Source organism: Pteropus vampyrus, unplaced genomic scaffold (assembly GCF_000151845.1).
Source record: "Pteropus vampyrus isolate Shadow unplaced genomic scaffold, Pvam_2.0 Scaffold14, whole genome shotgun sequence".
NCBI lineage: Eukaryota > Metazoa > Chordata > Mammalia > Chiroptera > Pteropodidae > Pteropus > Pteropus vampyrus.
The window spans coordinates 5,811,918-5,833,141 of record NW_011888795.1 but is presented as its reverse complement, the minus strand read 5'-3'; the positions used below and the strand labels follow the sequence as shown (position 1 = coordinate 5,833,141).

Below are 21,224 nucleotides of genomic sequence, written 5' to 3'. Positions count from 1 at the left end.
TTATAATTTATTTCAGAATTTCCAAGGACATCAGAGGTATACAAAATGAAATGTACAGTGGTACAAATAGGAGAGACAGAAATGATCTCTTCTTACTCCAAAACCTTTCTCTATCTTAGAGTCGAACACTCAACAATATTAAATACCTGGAATGTGGTGAACACGAAATATAGAGTTACTGATATGAACCATGCAGGCAGAATTCCTGCCCTCAATCCAGTTGTATTCTAGTAGGGGAAGCACATAAACAAATAACATAAATAATTTCATGTACTCTATTGGTGTCAATAACAAATCAAAAATAAGGTGACTGTAGGGGTTGCTTTTATAACTTGAATGGTTAGTGAAGACCTTTATGAGAAGGTGACAGGTAGAAACTTAAATGATAAGAAGATCATCGTGGAAAACTTTGCTCAAGATCACAGAGCTAAAGAAAAATTGACTGGGCCTAGCATCCAGGAATTGAGACTCCCTTTGCTATATTCACTGACCCATGCTGGTTTTCCTCCTGAATCCTGAGTCCATATATCTGCCCTGTTAACCAGTTAATCAAGATCTATCTGCTTCTAGCCCAGATTCTCTTTTCTCCAGGGTCCAAGATGCCTTAACTCTCCCAAGCATGGGGCAAGACTGAGCCATCCTTAAGCTCTCATGGAATATTCGTTCGACATAATTATATCCTGGGCCTCATTATTCTAAATCTGTCTGCTGTAAGTCATAAGTAGTTAAGACAACCGAGTTCAATAATGATTGACAGAGCTGTGGCCATTTGAAAGATAGGCATGGGAAGTACTTTGTGAGTGTAGTAAGAACAGATGCCTGCCCACAGGTTGGTCACACAGTCTGTTTATGAAAAGGTAGGAGAGAGAGGAAGGGATAACTAACATAAGTGCACAAATGACCATTTTTATCCATCCATTCTGCATTTATAGAGCACTGACCGAAGGCAAGGCACTATGTCAGGTGATAACATGCTTACAGAAATAGATCAGGCAGAATGTTCACTCTCAAGAAATTCTGAGTTGGGTGAGAAAGAGACTTGTAAATACACAGATGATTATAATACAAACTAATAGATACTGCAGGCGGAGAATCAGAAAAGAAATACAACCAGTGGTAGGGACAGAGCATTACTTTCTTTAATGTAAACCACTGAAGGCTTCCCAGAGGAGGTGGCATTTGAGCTGAGCCTTGATGGGAAGGAGGAAAGAGCAATCTAAGTAGGAGTGGTAATACATCATGGAGGCAGGAGCATAGGAGGAGGGTTTAATTAGAACAAGTATGTATATATGGAGGAGAGTGAGCCCGCTCCGTAGAGAGCTCCGTCTTTTTACTCACAGGCCTGAGCCCCACACAGGCTGTCTTTGGTCACAGATAAACAGGGACACTGCTCTTGTTTCTCTGAAGACAGCACCACAATAGCTCCTTTGTTGTGTCATGTGAAAATGTCATGTTTGGGAATCAGCAGCCTGTGGGTAGTGGCAGGACTTCTTGTCATGCTTCCTTCAATCTTAAGAACTGAAATTTCTGTCATGTGATAACAATTCTCAGCAATTCATTTAAAAATTTTGTGTTAACTATGACCCTTGTACAAGACAAATGGGTGGCAGCCAAATGTAAGGGGTCCTGATCTCTCAGTTATGGTCGATCCAGTTCTGAAACTCCACCTACCTGCCAGCATCTGCACCTGGAAGCCCCTTAGGCACCTTAGACTCAGCAGCTTGTCCTGAACTGAGCTCATCCTCTTCTTTCCCCAAATCTGCTTCTTTTCCCATGTGCATTTTGGCGAATGTTCACATAATTAACAATCAATGCAAGAGTATCAATTCGTTATTGAATTTATAGCTCTGTCTCTTCCAGGTTTCTCTCCTTTTATATATAATTGGTTCTCAAATCCTGACAAATTTTTCTTCTTCAGTATCTCTCTTTTCTAGCCCTATGACCAATGGTTATGGTTATCATCTATTGGTTTAGCTATTGCAACAACTTCAAATCGGTCACCCGTCTTTTACCTCCTTCCTCTCTTATACACCCTCCATGCTGTTGCTAGAATGATCTTTCATAAGGACAGGACATCTCTCAGACATGTTCAAGGTCTCTCTTGGCATAAAGAACACACATGGTATCACGTGGCATTCACAATTCTCTTTAGTTTGGCCTGGATGATGTCGCGAGCCTCTTCTCCCAGTGCTTTCCTCTCACTTATATCTTATATTCTACTCTCACCAGATTATTTGTCACATTTTTCTCTGCCTTCTTGTCCTATAAAAGTCCTACCTATCCTCCAAGATCAGTCTGAACGCTGCTTCTTTAGGATGCCTTTCCTGATCCTTTTGGAATTCACCGTGACTTTCTCCGTGCTCCTGAAGCTTCTTCTAATTGTGCCTTCATGTGCTTGACAGAATAATGTCCCTAACAATGCCCATGTACTAATCCTCAGAACCTGTGACTGTGTTATTTTATATGGCAAAAGAAACTTTGCAGATGTGATTAATTTAAGGATCCTGAAATGGAAAAATTATCCCAGATTATCTAAGTGGGCCCCATATAATTGGAAAGGTCCTTATAAAAGGGAAGCAGGAGTTTGGAAAGGAGAGAAGATGCTATACGTCTGGCTTTAGAGATGGGGGCAGGAGCCAAGTAATACAGGTGGCCTCTAGAAGCCAGAAAAAGGTAAGGAAAAAGATTCTCCCCTAGAGACTCCAGAGGAATGCAGCTCTATGAACCCAAAAACGTCTGTCCTCCAGAACTGTACGATGATAAGTTTTTGTCTCTTTAAGCCCCTAAATTTGTGGTAATTAATTAAAGCTGCAATAGGAAACTAACACTCTATTTTGTTTATTCTTTGCCTGGAACAATCTCATCTTTCATACTATTGTAAACTCCTTGAAAGCAAGGACCAATCAGATTGTCTCATCCTCTGGGTGCCTAACACGGGGCTTTGCACATGTACATGCCTAATAAGGCTTTTAATTTAAATACCCTCATTTGGGTATTTGAATTTAAATCAAATGGTTTTTTGGGTGAAGTCCCAGAACTAGATTGGAATCATTGTGCATGTGAATCCAGGTAGGCTGGGATTGATAGGTGGCATCATTTCAGGTGGTTGTTTTTTTTCCGGTTAGCAATGCTGCCCAGCCTAATGTGATGGGGGAAGGTAATTGAGGGCATTTATTAAACAGCCCATCTCAGCACCGCTTTGGGGCTTAGGCTGCTGTTTAACATTTTGCCATTCAGACTCCACACTGTTTTTGTTCTCACTGAACTTTCCAGGGGAGTAAATATTAATAGTAAATATTGATCTAATAGGGAAGACACAGAGAGAACAAGTTCTTAGCGTGAAGGAGCAGGTTATTTCAGTTAGGAGTTGCACTCAATGTATCCCTAGTCCCAAGGTCAGTTGCTTCTTGACATAGCTGTCTATTCCTTTATGCGTTCGTGAATTCAACATGTATTGAACAACTGCTATGTGCCCAGTAATGAAATAGACACCAGGGACATAGAGAAGAAGATATAGTCCTGGATGGTAAGGAGCTCACATCAGTACAGGGAGGGGATAGACAAGGAGATGTAAGTGTGACTTTTAAGAGCAATGCTAGAGGTGTGTGTATATGCAGCCACTTATTAATTCTTTACAAAGGTCGTGCGGCTTCTGTTAAGTAAGTGAGGCCAAGGCAACTGTGGATTTTGTCCACTCAACCAGGCTCAGAGACCAGCATCTCCCTTTTTAAAGTGACCCTCTTAATTCACATTCCACATACACAGCTGGATCTTTGGAATTCTTGACTCCCTGTTCAACAGTGCAGACTTTCAGTGTCACCTTGCCCAGAAGGATGAACACTACGCATCCATTCCCAAGGGAAATCGGTGCCCTCTTCACTGAGATTTAATGGGTTCTCATTATAAATGTTCCTCCTCCAGTCTCCCACCTCCAATTCCTGGCAGCTCTGCCACTGATTTACCCTGTAATTTGGACAGCCTACTCCTAGCCTTCGGGCTCAGTTTTTCTTCTGTAAAATGGGTGTGGTTGCCATTCCTGCCTTGCTTACCTTCTATGGGTTTTGTGAAAAGCAAATGCAATACAGAACAGTAAAGAATGTAGCAGACTAAAATCTCTTTATGTCTGTTAGCTCTCCTTAATTTAATAGTAGTTATTTTAATGTAATATACTAAGAATTATTGCTTCTATTCTTATTTTTATCACTATTATTATCATGAGAGAGTTCTTAGCTGCTTCCAAGAATCAGGCAGCTATCATTGCCAAGTGACTTAATCAGAATATGATCAAAAATAGGGTAAATTAGAACACATTGAAACCCCCTTCCATAAAAAGCCATAGCCTTGCTTATAGCTGCATTTCCCATTGCTTTTCCCTCCCTCTCAGGATCACTCTAGCCAGATTTTACCTACTGTGAAAGTGCAGAATGACCCAGTTCTGAGCTACCCCTAGGCATGGTCTTCTCCTTCTCATCCAGATAGAGGATGTGTCTTGGGCCCACAGATGACCAGGGTCTTCCAGGAGCAGTTCCTTGGTCCTTTGGCATATAATCTTACCTGTATTGTAGACCTTGCCAACATTAGCTCCTTTGGACAAAGGACCTACGTTTGCCTTTGTCCTTTTGGCAGGGCCTGTCCAGACATATTTACATTCTTAGCACCTGGGGCAGCAGAGAAGGTCAAGATGGGGTTTCATGTGTTGTATGACTTTCAGAAGGAGATTTTTCTCTTCTCTTCACTGAGACCTCCAATTGTTGCTGGTTCCTCAAGATGCTTTTACTCCTAGTTAATTACAAGTCCCAGATGGGTCTCTTTAATAACTTCCGTCTCCCCTGGTGATGAACTATAATCAAGGAAGTTGCAATGTTATTTGTAATCTTGCAGCTTAGCAACAGGGGCTCTCTGTTATTTTCCACTGGAATTCAATCCACAAAGGTGACTAGTGTGGGTACTCTCCAGATGAGTAATAACTACAGTGGGGCGGGAACCCTGGATGAGGTCAGAACACTGAGACAGGTGGGTCTTGTCCCTCCCACTTATTGACTGTGTGGCAATTCATTTCTTTGTCTTCTGTAAAATGGGCACACACAACATTCCTCACAGTGAACACAGTATTGTATGTGTGAATGTGAATAAGTAATTAGAAAATGCCATACGACAATCAGATAATATGAAAGAAGTCTGTTCCAAAAGATTTTAGGGCTTCAAAGAAGATAGATGCTTATTCACTGTGGGACCCTCCTCCTCTCTGTACGTACCAAGAGTAGAAAAGGGAATGGACAGTAGTGGGGATTGTTGCGAAGGCTAAATAAAATAATGGATGTGAACTACATGTGTGGGGTTCCAAGAACTTGGTTCTAATTATACTTTGTCACTTATTCATATATCATCTTGTCCAAGTACTCTCCTTTCTGAGACTCAATTTCATCATCTGGAAAAAGCTCAGCTGCTAAAATGAAACAAAACAAAAAAACAAATAAGCAAATACCAGTGAGAAAACCATTGGACTAGACTACTTCTAAGGTCCCCTCCAGCTAGATAATAGAATAACTTAAATTAAAAATTTCTAAGAAATTAATGGGTTCATTGCAAAATTCCATCCTAAAGCCAAGTCATGTCGCTTGTCACTTTATGGTTAGTTTGAGCAAATCTCTGCAGGGAACTATATTGATCAGCTCATGATTTTAGAAGCTTAGTTCTCAATTTCATAGTTACCTATCAATAAAGATCAAAAGACTAATCAGGAGATTCGCCTTGAGCTTGGAGTGTAACCCTGGGCAAGACTAGGCCTTATTTTCCTCCTCATCAAACCAAAGGGCATGGACTTGATGTTCTCTGAGGCATTTTTCAGTTTAAAAGCCTATGAATCTAACTTCTTTGAGTCTCACTTCTAACAAGTCCTGGGCACGGAGAATCGGTCTGGCCTCGTGTGTGCACTGAGACACGACTTGTTAGAGCAGATGGAGTGTGTCTATCATGGCGGCGGCGTAACCAGTCTGGTCACTTCAGATGTCTCTCCAATTAACACTCATGGCGGCAGCCAACTGCTCAGGCAGCAGAACATGCTGGTGGAGAAGATGGCGGGAACGCCTGGGCCTGCTGCCACACCTATTATCCAAGCCTCTGAGTGGGAGGAGCCAGCCAGACTTGGAGTGTGTGGGAGGTGGGAGGAGGGGTGGGTAAAAATGGGAGGTGAAATGTGTGCAGAAAGATTTCTTTAGCTGTAGAGTCCTAGAAAGTTAGAAATGGAAAATGCTCGTCTAGTCATGGCCCTTGCGATACGCTTTGATTTCACGTCCCTCTTCCTCATTCCCATGGTGCCCGACACTGCTCGCCACATCATCGCCTCTTGGTTTTTGAGTGATCTGCGCCCCCCGCCCCACGCCACTTTTCTTCCTCTCCAAACTATCCTTTACAGGACAGCCAGAGTGAGACTTCTAAAACACAAATGTGATTATGTTATTCCCCTGAATTTCAGTGTTTCCCTATTGAACTTGAGGGACAAACTAACAAAACAAAAACAAAAACTAAACCTATACAGTGACATATACAGGCTGGAGATGTGATTTACCTAATGTCTTACTTTCTTTTCCCTTTTCTCCCCACAGTGATTTGTCATCAGGGAGTTACTTGAAATTCTCCAACCCACCAACCTCTCTTCTTTCCATATTCTTCCCTCTGCCTCTCTTTCCTGATTTGTCTGGAGCTTAGCCTCTAAAATTTACCTTAGCTGTCTCCTCTTCTGGGACAGACTCTAGGAACCACTCCCTCTGTATCCCCATAAAAGGTAGACAACTGCTATCAAAGCATTTACCACATTGTTAAGTGACAGTCCTTTAACTCAGCTTTCTCCTTCACTGTGCTATGAGCTTTCGGAGGGATGAGAATGGATCTAATCCATTTTCTTTACAGAGGCAAAACTGCCTCTGACGTCAGAGACCCTAGTGATCTCTAGAGTTTATTTGTCTGATGTGTCTTTCATGCCATTATTTTAGCTGTGACCTTGGTCAAGGAGAACCACTTCAATAGAGAGCAGGCATATGGTAAATGTCGGTTGAGTGAGTGAAGGATCCCGCTCACTTCGCAGAAGAGAAAAGAGCCCCGGAAAGAGAAAGTGACTCACTCGCTCACACAGAGCGAGGGTCAGTTAGTGCTGGCTCTAGGGAATTCCTCTCTTGATTCCCAGACCAGTGCTCCCCATTCTCTTATACTCTCGGAGAGTTTCAACAAATTCTTCTCCTGTGTGGGAGTGTAGCAGAGAGCTCTCACTAGATAGTGTGTATGCACATAAAGGAAATCCTCAGTTCAATCTGAATTTGCCACATATCTGAGCTCTTGTGGAATTCCTGGACTTGTGGGCTGGGTATTGAGAGATATGTAACGACATAGTAAGATTGGGAAATGGTAGAGCAAAGCCATTTAAAATATGTCAGGAAGCCGAGAGGCTGGGCAAGAGTGAAAAATATTTAGAGTAAAAAGAAACAGCAATTATGAATCTGACATACTGATTCAGGTATGAATGTCAATCTGTGGGTCTCACTGGCCAGGCAATGACAAAGAACCTCCCAGAGTCTTCATCTCTCAAGCACATCGAAAACCCCTGCCTATGTTGTTCTTGGGAGGGAAGGTTTGGCTTTGAACAGTTTTTCCTGAAAAATCAAAACAACTCCGAGTGGGCCCAGCTTCCAGGAGCTGGGCGTGCTTTGTCAGGCTGGGTGCGCATGTGCTACTTTCTGGAGTGGAGAGGGGCATCTGAAGCCACACAGCAGGGAGCCCAAACTTCAAGACTGATTTACAGCTCGAGGCCCAGATCTCCTCCCTCCCAGCCCACTTCAAGCTCCCAATTTCTTCCTTCGTGAGCCAGCACTCCTCACAGCTGAGCAATGAGCTCTAACCAGTGTTTTTTTTGGGGTATATGTATGGATTCTTCCCTGAGAGGATGGCAGAAAGAAACAGAAGTGGTTCTTGAAAATGTGGGCAGGGGAGCAACATAGTGAGTCAGAGAACAACGGACTCGAGATAGCTTGGAGAGCATTTAGCCCAGCCCTCTCCTTTGTCTTTTCTTCTTTCTTCCCTTTTCTATTCCTATTCCCACTGTCCTTTCCTTTTCACTGCCTCTCTTGTTGTAATTTCTATCTAAAATCTCATATGTAAACCCAACATATTAAACTTAAAAGTGGAACTGCTCTGGGCAATTGGGGTAGAGGGTTGCCAATCTTCCTTTTTGAGCTTCCCTATTATCTGACCTCCGCAGAGGCCAGTCAGGCTTCTTTGCAGATCAGGCCACCTTCACAGAAGCGGAGGAGACTGCTGTAATCCCATCCCCTCATTTCGCAGCTGGGGTACTAAGGCCCAGGGAGGTGATGACATTTATTAAAAGTCAAACAAGGATTCAGCGATACAGTTGGGCTCTACAGGGCACCTCCTGGTTGCTTGGCTTCTTCCTGTAGCCTGTACCAGATTTCACTCAGGCTCTGTAAAGTCTCAGCTTAGCCCCAGGTTCCATAGTGGGTAAATCTGGTTTTTACTTAGAAAAAAGTTAGAATTTCAGAGACTGTGGATGAGTAGCTCTGGGAAACAAGCACCACGTCAGCCTGGCTGCTCCTCTCCCTTGGCCCCGGTGCTGTCATTCTGCAGGTGCTTAGAATCTGAGTCTAAATCCCATCTCTCCTCTCTCTGAGACCCTGCCTTTGGAAATTCTTGGAATGGGATCCTATCTTCTTGCTAACATCCTTGACTTTCTTCTCCTGTTCCCCACCCTAATAGGACCTGGCATACACCCAAGCCTAGCCTAGGCTGGGGGATATATGCCTATTCCTAGCTTCCCCAACCCCAATCACCACCTGAATCTCTGATCACTGCATGTCCAACCAGGCAATCATGCTTTGCTTGCCATTCAGGAGCCTCTTACGATCTTCCCAATTTAGCACTTGGCCCAGTAGATTTCTCCCGTTGCCTAGACTTAAGTTGTCCTGACAAGTTGCTTGTGTCCACAAGTCCGGGCTTTTCATAGCCTTTGGGGGTAAGGGTGTGGAGGGAGAAGGGGCTGACTGAACTTGAACATTCATGCCTTCCCAGTCAGGCCAGGACAGTCACTCTAAACCACATTCTCACAACCCAGTCCTCTTACCTGTGAACTCTTGGATTTTGTTCCAGAAGACGCCTAGCAATGGCCTTTCCTGTTTGACCCAGAAGAGCTCAAAATGAAAGAACGTGGGCTTAATTCCAGAGACTTCAGTGAAAGAAGTGGCTCCTGCAGCTCTCTGCCCAAGCCCAGTCATGTTCCAGGAATTACCAAATCCTCTCCGTTTCACTGGGTGCTAGAAGATGTACAAATTCTCTCTGAACCACCTCCAGTTCAGGTTGGTGCCCAGAATCCACCAAGATACCTCAGACTCTAAGGTCTAAAATTCTGTGCCTGCCCCAACCCCATGGCCTTCACTCTGCTGAAGGGGAGAGCCTGCACATTTCTAGCCCCAGAGACTCCTTTCCTGGCTGTATATACAAGCCTAGCCAGGGTCTCTGTCTGCCCCAGTTGCATTCAACTGCCCTTTCAAAATGCAGGTACCAGAATTAGATCCCTATAAACCCACTGCTGGGGGTTGGGGAAGCCAACCTGCTTCTTCCCTGAATGACCAGAGGCTGAGATCAGAGGAGCCCAAGTTGTGTCTTCTGCTTGTCTTAGTCCGGAACTGGACACCTCATGCCCTCAGGCTCCTGAGAACCCCTCCCCAACAGTGCCTGGCCCCGGGCAATGGGTCCATGTCTGGGGTTTTTCTGCAGTCCAACACCAGAATCAGGCTGGCCTATGGGCCTAAAGTTTCTACAGCAACACAGACTACAGACTGATTCCTCCAAACCTAGACCAGGAAGCCCCAGGCCACAGTCAGAGAAGCCAGATGAGGCTTGTGCTGAGAGTCCCCTTGAGGCCCATATTCTTCCCTGTGGCCCAGAGTGGGAACTGTGGCTCAGAGAGAGAACTAGAGGCAACTATGCTGACCTGAAGCATAATCATAAGAGGTGAAGCTTTCTGGGGAAATGAGGGGCAGACCTGCCCATTAGGCTTCTGGGAGCGCTCACAACCACCAGCCATAGGGGAGCATGTTCCATCCTCCAAGGTGCCAGCGCTTCCTCCATAGCCAGAGCATCAGTGAAAATCCTCACTCAAGGGCATCCTAAAGCTAGCGTCTTCTAATCTTGAAATGGAACATATTATCAAGGGCTGAGTTCGATGGAATATACTCTGAGATCAAGATTGCAGGGCCTCCTGAGACCCTTAGAGACTATAATGATTGCTCTGCCTCCAGGATAACAGCCATCTCTCCTGAGTCCTGCCTCGACTAGAAACCAAGAGGCAGCACCTTTTGAGTACCATAGTGTAGGTGTTTAGAGACATCTACAAGGAACCAGGATGCTCTCAGATGAGGCCATGGCTAGCCGGGAAACTGAACAGACTGTGCTCACTCAGCCCAGGTAAGATTGGAATGGGCGTGCCACCTGGAGAGGGTTCCCTTGCCATAGGAAGACCCCTAAAGATTTCTCATGGGTGTGACAGTCCCCTGCAAGAGCTCCATAAAGTAGAGAAGCCAGAAACAGATCTGAGAAGGTAAAGCCTGTCAAAGTCTTCCTCCTAGCCAGCAGCACTATAGTTACAGAGTTAAAGAAGCCTCTCTTGGAAGCTTCTAGAACCTCTCAAGGAGGGTGGGAGGTGGTGTGTCTACCTGCCTTTGGCCTAACTTCGCCTGAGGCTTGGGTTCTGACGCCGGGCAGGCTGCTGTCCTGGCTGCGCATCCAATCATCACAGAGGCCAGGAGTTCAAACAGAGGCGATCTGGCCTTGAAATCTGTGCAGGCTTGAGTAACTCCTTTTATCTTTCTCAACCTCAATCCTCTTCTTGAAAATGGGGCGATAATGGTATTTGCCTCACAGGTGCTGGGATTCAGCAAAATTCCGTGAAACTTTCCCAGAAACAGTAGGCCCTCAATGCTTATTTTTTGAATCTGGTTCTGAAAACTTAAGCCTGAGGAGAAAGCACGAGTTTGGTTTCAGAGAGTCAGCAGACTGATCTCTGGGGTCCTGTAGGGAGGGCCTGGAGAGCAGCACGTGGGCCCTGCTGGGTTTGCTTTAAAGATTACATCTATTGATACAGTTCATTCTTGAGCATTGTGCTGGGTTTTAACAACTGGGGCAGGAGGCAGCAGGCCAGAATTCCTCCCCAATGTCTGCCCCGAAGCTGCTGAGTTAGCTGCTTTGTGATTCAAAGTTCCAGACCAGGGAGAAAACCAATTTCTTCTCCTCCGTTCAGCACAGTGCATATTTCAAAATATAAAGAGACTTATGGCTTTTTTAATCCCAGGATCTCCTCTGATTGTCACAACACCCCAGTAAGGTTGGCAAGGCAGGATTTTGCCCTCATGTCATGGGAAAGCAGCCTGTAGTTCAGAGAATTGATTCGTTCAGGGACTCACAGACACTTGGCAGCAGACACCAATCTAGAACACACATCTCCTTCCTTTGTTTCTCTTAATTTCAAGTTTCAACATTTATTTTGAGCTTTGGCTTCAATTGTGTCATTTCCAGTATGGTATACAATCTTCTGATTAGCCTGACACTGAACCTCAGTGTCAGGCTAATCAGAAGTCATGTGACAATGTCCTGGGCTCTTTCTGTTAGACCAGCCAAGAGACTCTTTCTCTGCCCTCTGTATGGGTTGTGCCGCCCAGGACTAAGGAGGCCTGAGACTCTGTGTGGAAATCAGGAGATGGGGGGTGGTTTGGCGACACAGGTTCATGAGTGAACTGATGAGGAGAGGGTTTAGCAAACTATGCTGGAAAAAAAAAAACAAAAAAAAAACAGTGTCAAACATGTAGAAAAGGCTATGTGGTCCCCTGTTGGCTTTGGCTATTTCTTCTATTTGGCCTCTTTGTTCTAGGCTGAAGGAAGGAGAATGGAAGGAAGAACTCTTACTAGAGGCGTTAGGTCCCTTGTTTATGCAACTCAGAAACCACAAGTCACAAAGGATATAAACTGACTGATCTGTAAAATATATTTAATGTTTAAATTTTTATTCAGATAATAAAGCCACATGGCTAAAACAGGTGCAGACCTGGGGACTTTGTGCTCCCCAGTGGGCAGTTTTCAATTTTTATGTAGGGAGGGTGCAGTTTGCAGGTAGAAAGGCCAAGAACCCTGAAATCAAATACTCCAGAAGGCATATAATAAAGGCAACAGTCCCCTGATTCGTGCCCTTCTCATCAACTCACAGGTAATGACTTCTAACCACTCTAGTTTTTATTCTGATTATCTGCACAGATCTAAATAATATGCTTATTAATATTAGTATTTCTTGTTTTATTTGCTTTTTTTCAACAATAAATATGCATTTAGCACCATCTGTGTGCCAAACTCCGTTCTAAGCAACCAGAGAGCTTATATTTTGAATTAATGCCTTACTTATTTTAGCTCACTTAGAACAACCCCTCCTCTGAGTACAGTTATGTCACCAATTTCACTTGGCAAGAATATATTTGAAAGAATAAGGCATTTATTGTTCAGGGTGACGGTGACAGGAAGAAGGGTCAGTTTAGAGAGTTAAGACAGGTTATTTCTTGAAGGCAGGGGACTTGGATAAAAATATTGAAAGAAAGTTCCTGAAATGTCATCAGAGAACCATAGATACTAAAACACAGTGGAATAAATGATTCCATAGCAATGAAACACCTAAAGTGTGCTTGACCAAGTGTGTCTGGGGTGGCGTAAACATATACACAGGCCCCTGACAATGACCCTCAGGCCTGAAGAGGAAGCTGCTCACCTGACACCCTTACCCTGAGGAGGTTACTGAGACCCTTTTCAATGTGTCCGGGCTACTTTAATGAACATGCCATAGACTGGGTAGGTTAAATGACAAATATTTATTTCTCACAGTTCTCTAGGCTGGAAAGTTCAAGAACAAGACGTTGGCAGATTCATTGTATGGTGAGGACCCACTTCCTGGGTCACAGAGAGCTGTCTTCTCACTCTGTCCTCACATGGGGTAAAGAACTCTCTGGGGCCCCTTTTCTCAGGGCACTAATCGCATTCAAGAGATTGCCAGACTCATGACCTAGTCATCTCTCAAAGGTCCACCTCCAAATACCATCAAATTATGGATTAGATTTGAACATATGAATTTAGAGGAGGCGGGAGGGACACTAACATTCAGTCTATAACACAATGCCTGGGAGAAGAGAATCTAGGATATAGCGAAGGGTCCTGAGTTTGAGATTCAACTCTAGCATGAAATATTTCTTTGTCTCTTTGTCTGCCTGGTCTTTATTTTTCTTATTTGTGAACTGTTGATGAATCTAGCTTCTCTGTGTTGGTATGAGGATGATATCATATGTTGACGTACCAATTGTAAAGTAATTTAAAGTGAATTCTTATTATTAGGGAGTGCAAGAAAACAATACCTAGATGAGAGTCTATAAATACAATGTTATTGTGCTTTATCAATTTTCCTTTCTAAACATCAGTGACTCCTACCACTAATTTATCATTATAATGATTTTTATTCCTACTATGGTTAATAAGAGAAATTGCAATCACACTTTCTTGTGGGATGAATCCTTTGGATATAAAAATCTCCAGGTACTAAAAAATGAGTTTTCCCTCTGGCTCTCTGAGGTTGATGGCCTGCAGTTATATTATAGTCACTTTGGATAAAGGTCATTGGCTGGCCTTTGAGGGTGGGATCTCATCTCAAACCATAGTCACAAAATTATGCTACTTGTCGTGAGAAGCTCAATTCAAATAAACTGAAATTTACTGAAAACTTCCTCTGGCCAGAATTGTATTGATGAAGAACTATGGGGGTGTTCAGAGAAGAATGTGACCTTCACCCTAACCACTAGGTGGGGGCTGGGGGCTCACACTGGTGGAAGGATCAGACGTGTACACACATGATTTAATGTAAGATGATCAGTGATTAATTCTAAAATAGAAATGCATTCTACGCAGTGGAAAACTTAAGCAAGAAAAGATTAATTCTGAATTGAGGGTATCCAGGACATACATGTAGAGAAGGTATAGTTTAAACAGTTCTGAAAACTTATTAGAACATTGGCAGAGTGAAACGGGAGATGACCCACCTGTGCAAAGGTCTGGGGGAGGAAGAGGTCGGAGAGTGATTAGGGAAGAGCAGGATCTGAAACATGGTGGAAGAGAGTATTGGAGAAGTGGTCTGGAGCCACGCAAGGGTGGAGGACCCTTAAGGCCCTGCTGAGGTTTTGTTTTATTCCGTGCCTTGGGAGGTGTCAGAGTAGATCAGATCAGAGTGTAGCTTTTGTGAGAAAGTGAATCAGCCATAAACAAATGAGACATGGTACTTTCCTTCCTGCTCCACAGTGGAGTGGTTTTGAGGGAGGCAAAGCTGAGCTAAGGCTTCTGGAATGGGTCTGACTGGCCCCTCCCAGAAACCGCTCCTGACCTTCTTCTGCAAATACCCAATTACCTGTTCATTTCTTCAATTACCTAATCAGCGAAATCAAATCAAGCACTGTTAATTCTAACTTTCATAAATATTCTTCAGTTTACATATATGATGTTCTTCCCTAAACCATAAATAACGACATGATGTGTGTGAACTTTGCAAAGGTAGTTTAGGCAGGGGAAAAAAATAACATTAAATTAACCAGCTTGTCAGAAGCTGAATTATTACAAATGACAGGAAAAGTACATTTGCAATATTAAAAAATATATTTTCTAGAAAGCCACTCCATAATGATAAGAGTACAAAAAAGTCTATGTATCAAATCTCGGAATAAAGCTGAAGGGACACTTTTGGGTTAATATCCATGATCATGGCAAGCACTATAGCATGGGGGTGGGGGCGGGTAAGCGCAATGCTTTGGGCGTCAGATTGCCTGCGTTAAATCCTGATTCTGCCCTTGTTAGTTATGTGATCTTAGGTAAGTACCTAAACTCACTGAGCTTCAGCTCACCCACCTATGACAGGAAGATGAAAACAGTTGTTGAGAAGACTAAATGAGTTAATATAACTAAAGCTCCTAGAACGATGCCTTCTATATCATAAATGTTATATAAACGTTAGCTACTACTACTGTCATTACTTCTTTTCTCTGCCACTATGAGGAAGGAAGGAAACCCATGTTTGGGGACTTACTATGTAACAGACCCTTTTATAGTTATTACCTCATTTAATTTAATATTGATAATTATTTTCATAGGTTGTTATTATTAGTTACATTATATCAATAAAGAAATTGTGAAAAGTTAGGTGACCTTGTTGGGATCACCTAGCCAAGAAGTGGCCCACCGAGACTGGAACCCAGGATGGATTGGCCCCAAGTTCCCATCCAACAGAATGAACTGCCTTATTTCAAGAATGTTCTAGGCAAGGTTGGTTGATCCAATGTTCTCCGATCAGCTTGGCTACATGTTGTTATGAATTATTAATGGTGGGAATAAGTCAGCTTTCTTCTCCAGTCTTATTTGATCTAACATAAGCAGTGCAAGAAAACTCTCACAGATTAGAGGAGCCGAGTAGTCTTGTGCTCCGTAGACATGTCAGTTCCACTGTGGAAAGAAACAGAGAAAGCAGCCTAAGAAGGCAAGTAAAAGCCTCCCACCACACTTCATGACCCTAGAGGAAATGGAGCAGCAATTGAAGTAGAAGAAAATCCACCTGACAGGTTTAGTCAGTGCCTGATTACAACCTCTAATGTGTAGAGAGCTTAAGTATACAAAGCCCTTTCCCATGTACACATATTATCTATTCTTCATAACAACCTAAGAATTCTCAGGCAAAGATCACCCCCTCATTTTGACACTCAATGAACACGAGACCCAGGGAAACCAAGTGATCTGTAGGTAGCAGGACGAGTTTTGAACTCAGGCCTTTTCCCATCAATTTTGCTGCCTCCCATGGTAAAGAAAAGAATACTGACATTAAAGGTGAGATAAGAACTGAGACATCCTTTGGAGTGGTGGAGGAGGGTGCTGTGGTCCTGTCCATTACAGTGATAGTCTTGCTCCCACGGAAAGGCTCCAGCTAAACACTATGGGTCATTAAAAAGAACAAATGACCCACGTTGACTGTCAGCCACTAGGCAGGATATCCCTTCGCCACCAGAGATAATCAAGTTCTCTAAAGGGTTAGAGTGTACGCCAGGGTTCAAAATCACTCGCACCTGAAAGCAGACTCCCTCCTACCCTGGTGCTTCCTTGACTCAAGTAGGAAGTAATTCTAGGAACTTCTGACCCTGTGTCCTTGTCAGTAATAATTTAAAAGCTTCATTCTTGGCAGATCTGAGAGGGGTTACTTGTGCCGCAGCAAGTCTCCTGAAGGAAGCAGCTGGTTGAGTTCTCATCCTGCCTTTGTTTTTCTCTTTCAAGGAAAAACTCCTTGAGAGCTGAGCATGTCTGCACCCCTCCCTACGCCTGACCCTGGATGACTGGTGAGAAACAATGCTGTTTATTGTCATGACCAACTAACCATGTGGTACCCCTCACCTTGAGAAATTTCTTCACACCAGTCTGGCATTGGGCTGTGTTCCTTCATTATTTAAGTTTGGAAAAACTTAGGGGTGTAATCTTTCTGTCAGTCAAAGCTAATATTTATACTATTGAAAATTTTTTCTAGCTTCGTGTGGGATTTCCATCCCCTCCCCAAGTTCATTGTTTTCTTTGATGAGGATACAGCGCTCAACGTGGCCAGGGGGAATTTAGCTTTGGATACTAAGAGTGAGGGATGGGAGAGAATTCAGGCAGATGAGCTCAGGCTACACCTGCACTGGTTAGAAAGGCACAGCAGAAGGAGAGATAGTCAAGAAAGTCTTCAAGATAGAAAAGTGATTTTCCAGGATCCAAGAGCAATACCTACATTTGTGCCAATGATGGAATGATAAGCAGGGTGCCCCTCCACTGTCCAGTATCCAGCAAAGGGAGCAGAAATAGGGCTCTAGCATCCTAGAGGATTCTGGAATTCCTCTTCTGGAGCCATTGTCGAAGGCTCAGGCTGAGCTGCTATGCAGGAAAGATGGAATAGGTGTGTCCCAGGGAGTTCTAAGGCTCACCAACTCCAGTTCCCAGTCTGAGGAGGTGTGGCCTAAACCCATATCTTAGTTCTAATCTATTCTTTTCTCCTAGGTAGTTCCCATTGATGGCTCTTCAACACCTCAAACACCAGATACATATCGAATCTCTTACTTCATTCCCAAACTCTTCTTCCTTTTGATGTTTTTACAATCCCTGCTCACAGCTCCAATATCTTCACCTGTTCTCCCAGGTAGAAACCAGTGGGTTATTGCTGAATTCTCTGTGTCCTTTCTCTTCACGTATAACTTTCAATCATTCTGCAGCCACGTCTTCGATTTTTTCATTTCTACTAGAGCTGCCCTGGTCAGACCCCCATTGCTTTTCCCATGGATCACTTTAGCAGCCTCCTGATTAGCTCTTTCTCTCCAGTTTCTCTTTCTACCAATCTATCCTTCAGAGAGCTTCTTGAGCCACTCCTTTTTATTTATTTATTTTTTTTTTTAAATTTCCAGCTCTGGTCATTTTATTTTTCTTCCTCAAACACCAGTGATGGTTCCCACTGCTACTCCTTTTCATGCCATTTGTGGTGAACACTGGTCTGCTCCTAGTGACCATGTCAGTCACCCCTGTCTGCACTTTTCCTCTCCCTTGCTTCTGGTTTTTCTGTTCCATCGTCCTATAGATTCTCTTCTCCTAGATCTCTCTTTGTCAGAATCCTTTTCAAGGTCCTGCTCAATTCCTACTTCCTTTGTAAAGAGTTATTCTTGTATTTCATGAATAATTTAAAAATATTTACTCTTCATCCCCAGGGTGTTAGGCATGATGCTAGGTGATGGTGAGATAGTCATGAACGAGACAAACAATGCTGCTTTTAGTTTATTGTAGGAGTAGACTTTACACAAATTAAGACATAAACAAATATTAATGACAAGTTATATCATGTGTTTTTGAAGAACAAGAACATAGTACCTTAAGGGAGAGGGGGAGAGGGGGTCTTAGCTTACATCTACGGAGTCAAGGAAGGCTTCTCTGGAAGTGATGCTATGACCATGAATAGGGTTTAGGCAGAGAGTAGCAATGGGGAAATGTAGGAATGCCCTGCAGCAGGAAGGAAAGACCCTTGCTAAACTCTAAGGTCAGAATCGACTGCTCTATCTCCTCTGTGCTCACAGAGCCCTTGGCACCTTGGTGATCATGTGCCTTGACGCCTGCTGTGTACTGGGGAGAACTCTGCAGTCTTATGTCATCCACCAGATGGAGGACTCAGTTTGGATAAGGACTGTGTATTACTTGTTTCATTTAACAATTCATTCATCCAACAAGTATTTCTGTACACCTAGTATGTAAGTACCAGAGGCAGAGGTAGGCACCTAATATACTGTGGTGAGTGAGGTTCCCCCATGCCTCTTACAGAGATCCAGTCTGTCAGATCTCTAGGACTTGGCATAGTACTGATCACACAGTAGGGACTCAGAAAAAAATGGGGAATTGAATTCCCAAGAATATGTGCTTGCATGATAACAAAACGAACTTGACTTCCCATTGAAACACTGATTACAAATACCCCTAAACAGTCTCAACCCCTTTAGATTATTGTAGAGACTGAGACCCTTCTCACTGAACACCCGACGGAGACTGCAGGGACACACACCCAGTCCTCCATTCCAGAGCCCTGGATGCTTGGACACAAACCATCCCCCTTTGGGAGCAGACTTTCTGCCAGTTTCAAGTCGTTTGACCGTGTTCTAGTCTGAGCTAATTTTGTAAGTCAAATTGCTTAAGAGTGAATATGAAATTTTTGACTGAAGCCCAAATATATAAATACCCATCACATTTCCTTCCTTCCCATTTTTGCAATCATCCAGAAAAGCTGTTCATGTTGTCCAGCGTAATTAGTTATTTATACACCCTCATGTGGTCCATTGTTCATAATTAAATGGTCTGGTATACAGAATTTCTCTTGCAAGACTTGTTTTGTCATTTTACTGCTTTTTGGAAGCTGTTTGTAAATATATCCTTGTGGAACCCTTTGAGGGTACTTTTGAGCATATCTAGGATTCAGGGGAGGTAGGGATGAATAAGCCAGTGCATGGAAGCAACTATTCCCTCTGAGATTTCATACTGTCCCCTGTCTTCTAATACAAGAATTATTCATCCTTTCCTTAAAGACCCAGGAGAATTAGAATGATCACAAAAATAGTCACAGAGAACTAGAAGTGGAAATCATCTTGGAGATCGAGTCACTAGATTCTAATGACTACATTTTGCCCAAGAGGAAACTGGTTTCCAGAAAGGAGAAGTGAAAGGGACTGGTCCACAGCCTCTTGTGGGTTAGTGGCTGAGCCAGGCCCAAACCCTCCTCAGCTGACTACCATGCTCTTTCTACTAAAACACTGAGTGTAGTAGTGTTTCAGACATTTCTGGGCTTGTTAGGCTTTGCCCCTGAACTAAGGTGGCCCCAGGCTGTTATGCTCTGGGTCCTTGTGTCTACATTTTACAGCATGTCTCCTCCCAAATGACATGGCAGCCAGCTATTACTGATGAGTGTTACCCATCATGAAGCAGTGTTGCCCATTGTGAAGCAATTCTGCTTTCTCTTCTGTCATGCTGTGGTCAGAAACTCCAGATGGTCCATTAATTTTATGTAAGATGAGACTTGTTTCTGAGTGAGGGGACAAAGGTCTCTGCTTCATGGGAGACATTCATAAGGTTTATGACCGAGAATATGGTCTATGTTGGTGAATGTTCCATGTGCACTTGATGAGAATGTGTATTGTCCTGCTCTTGTTAGACAGAGAGCTCTATAAATATTAATTAGATCCAGTGGTGTTATTCTATTCTATATCCTTGCTGAGTTTCCATCCATGAATTTTAGTTTGTGAATTTTTTAACATTAGCTTTGATTATTCAGAAGTCTTTTTAGGTTTTCTTTCCATATGAGAGTATAAAATCCTGGTTCTTATTTTAAGATAGGACTTTCTGGCCAGCCAGATGAAGAGTTCAGCAATTAGGCATTTATAGAATGGTTGGCCAGAAAGCATTAGTTGAAAAATCCTGAAATCTTCCTCTTAGTACACATATACGGACTATCAGTATGCAAACTTATCAAAAAGGTCTTATATAAATTCTCATTGCAGTAAGACCTATTGTTACATCTGAGAAATATCACATCAGTTAGCCAACATCATAACTCTTAAAACTCATCATCCTCCTATGTCCCTCTTCTAATACAAAAATTATTATAAATTCTTAAATTCATAAAATTCATAAAATTCCCAGGTTTTCTACAATGACCACATATTAATATTAATATAATTTATTCTATTTTAAATATATTACTTTTTATTTGAAATAATTAAGTATGTAACCATACAGAAAAGATGCAACGGATGTCATATAGTCATGTACTCACCATCATAATTAATAGTTGCCTTCATTTTGCCATATTTGCTCCAGATTTGTTTTTTTCTTTTTTCTTTTTTAAATTTTTTAGACGAAGCAACTCTTGGTTGACCTCACAGACTGCAAGGACCTTGTCAGCTTACAATCCCTTATTTTTTATTTTTTATGCCTATAGCACCTGGTCTTCCTAGGTGGTCTCCCATCCAAGTACTAACCCGGCCCGACCCTGCTTAGCTTCTGAGATCAGATGGGATTGGGCTTGTTCAGGGTAGCATGACTATAGACCATTTTTTTCTTAAAAGAAATTAAATGTGACACACATAGTTAAAGCCACCACCTTCTATTTTCTTGTCCTCTCTCCTTTTCCCCACCTATTTTACTGAAGAAAACACTATTTCAAATTCTGTGGGTACCATTCTCATGAATGCTTTGCTACTTTCACTCCAAGCAAATGTATCCACAACAAATTATGGCCAGGACAATTTCATGGTTATTTATTAGTTTTTATAATCAGAGGAGAAACAAGACTCATTTATCATGTTTTGAAGCCCTAATTTCATTTTTACCTATTTTTTCCAAGCAGATTTTGCTTTAATCCTGGTTTTTATGTATTTTTTTTCATATGTTTCATTTTTTGTTTTTGTTTTCTGATGATTTTCCTATCCAGCTTTATTTCCTCCTTGCTAAAGTCTTATGTTGCTTTTGCCAGAAATGGTAGCTTTAAACCCTGTTCCCATGATCTGGCCTTTCTGAATCTTCAGCCTGTCTGCCTTAGGCACTGCCCACTC

General features: G+C 42.8%; 1 pseudogene; it reads right to left on the bottom strand.

The window, feature by feature from the left end:
* Positions 1-20,602: 20,602 nt before the first annotated feature.
* LOC111734348 lies at positions 20,603-20,721 on the bottom strand (annotated as a pseudogene).
* Positions 20,722-21,224: the final 503 nt, after the last annotated feature.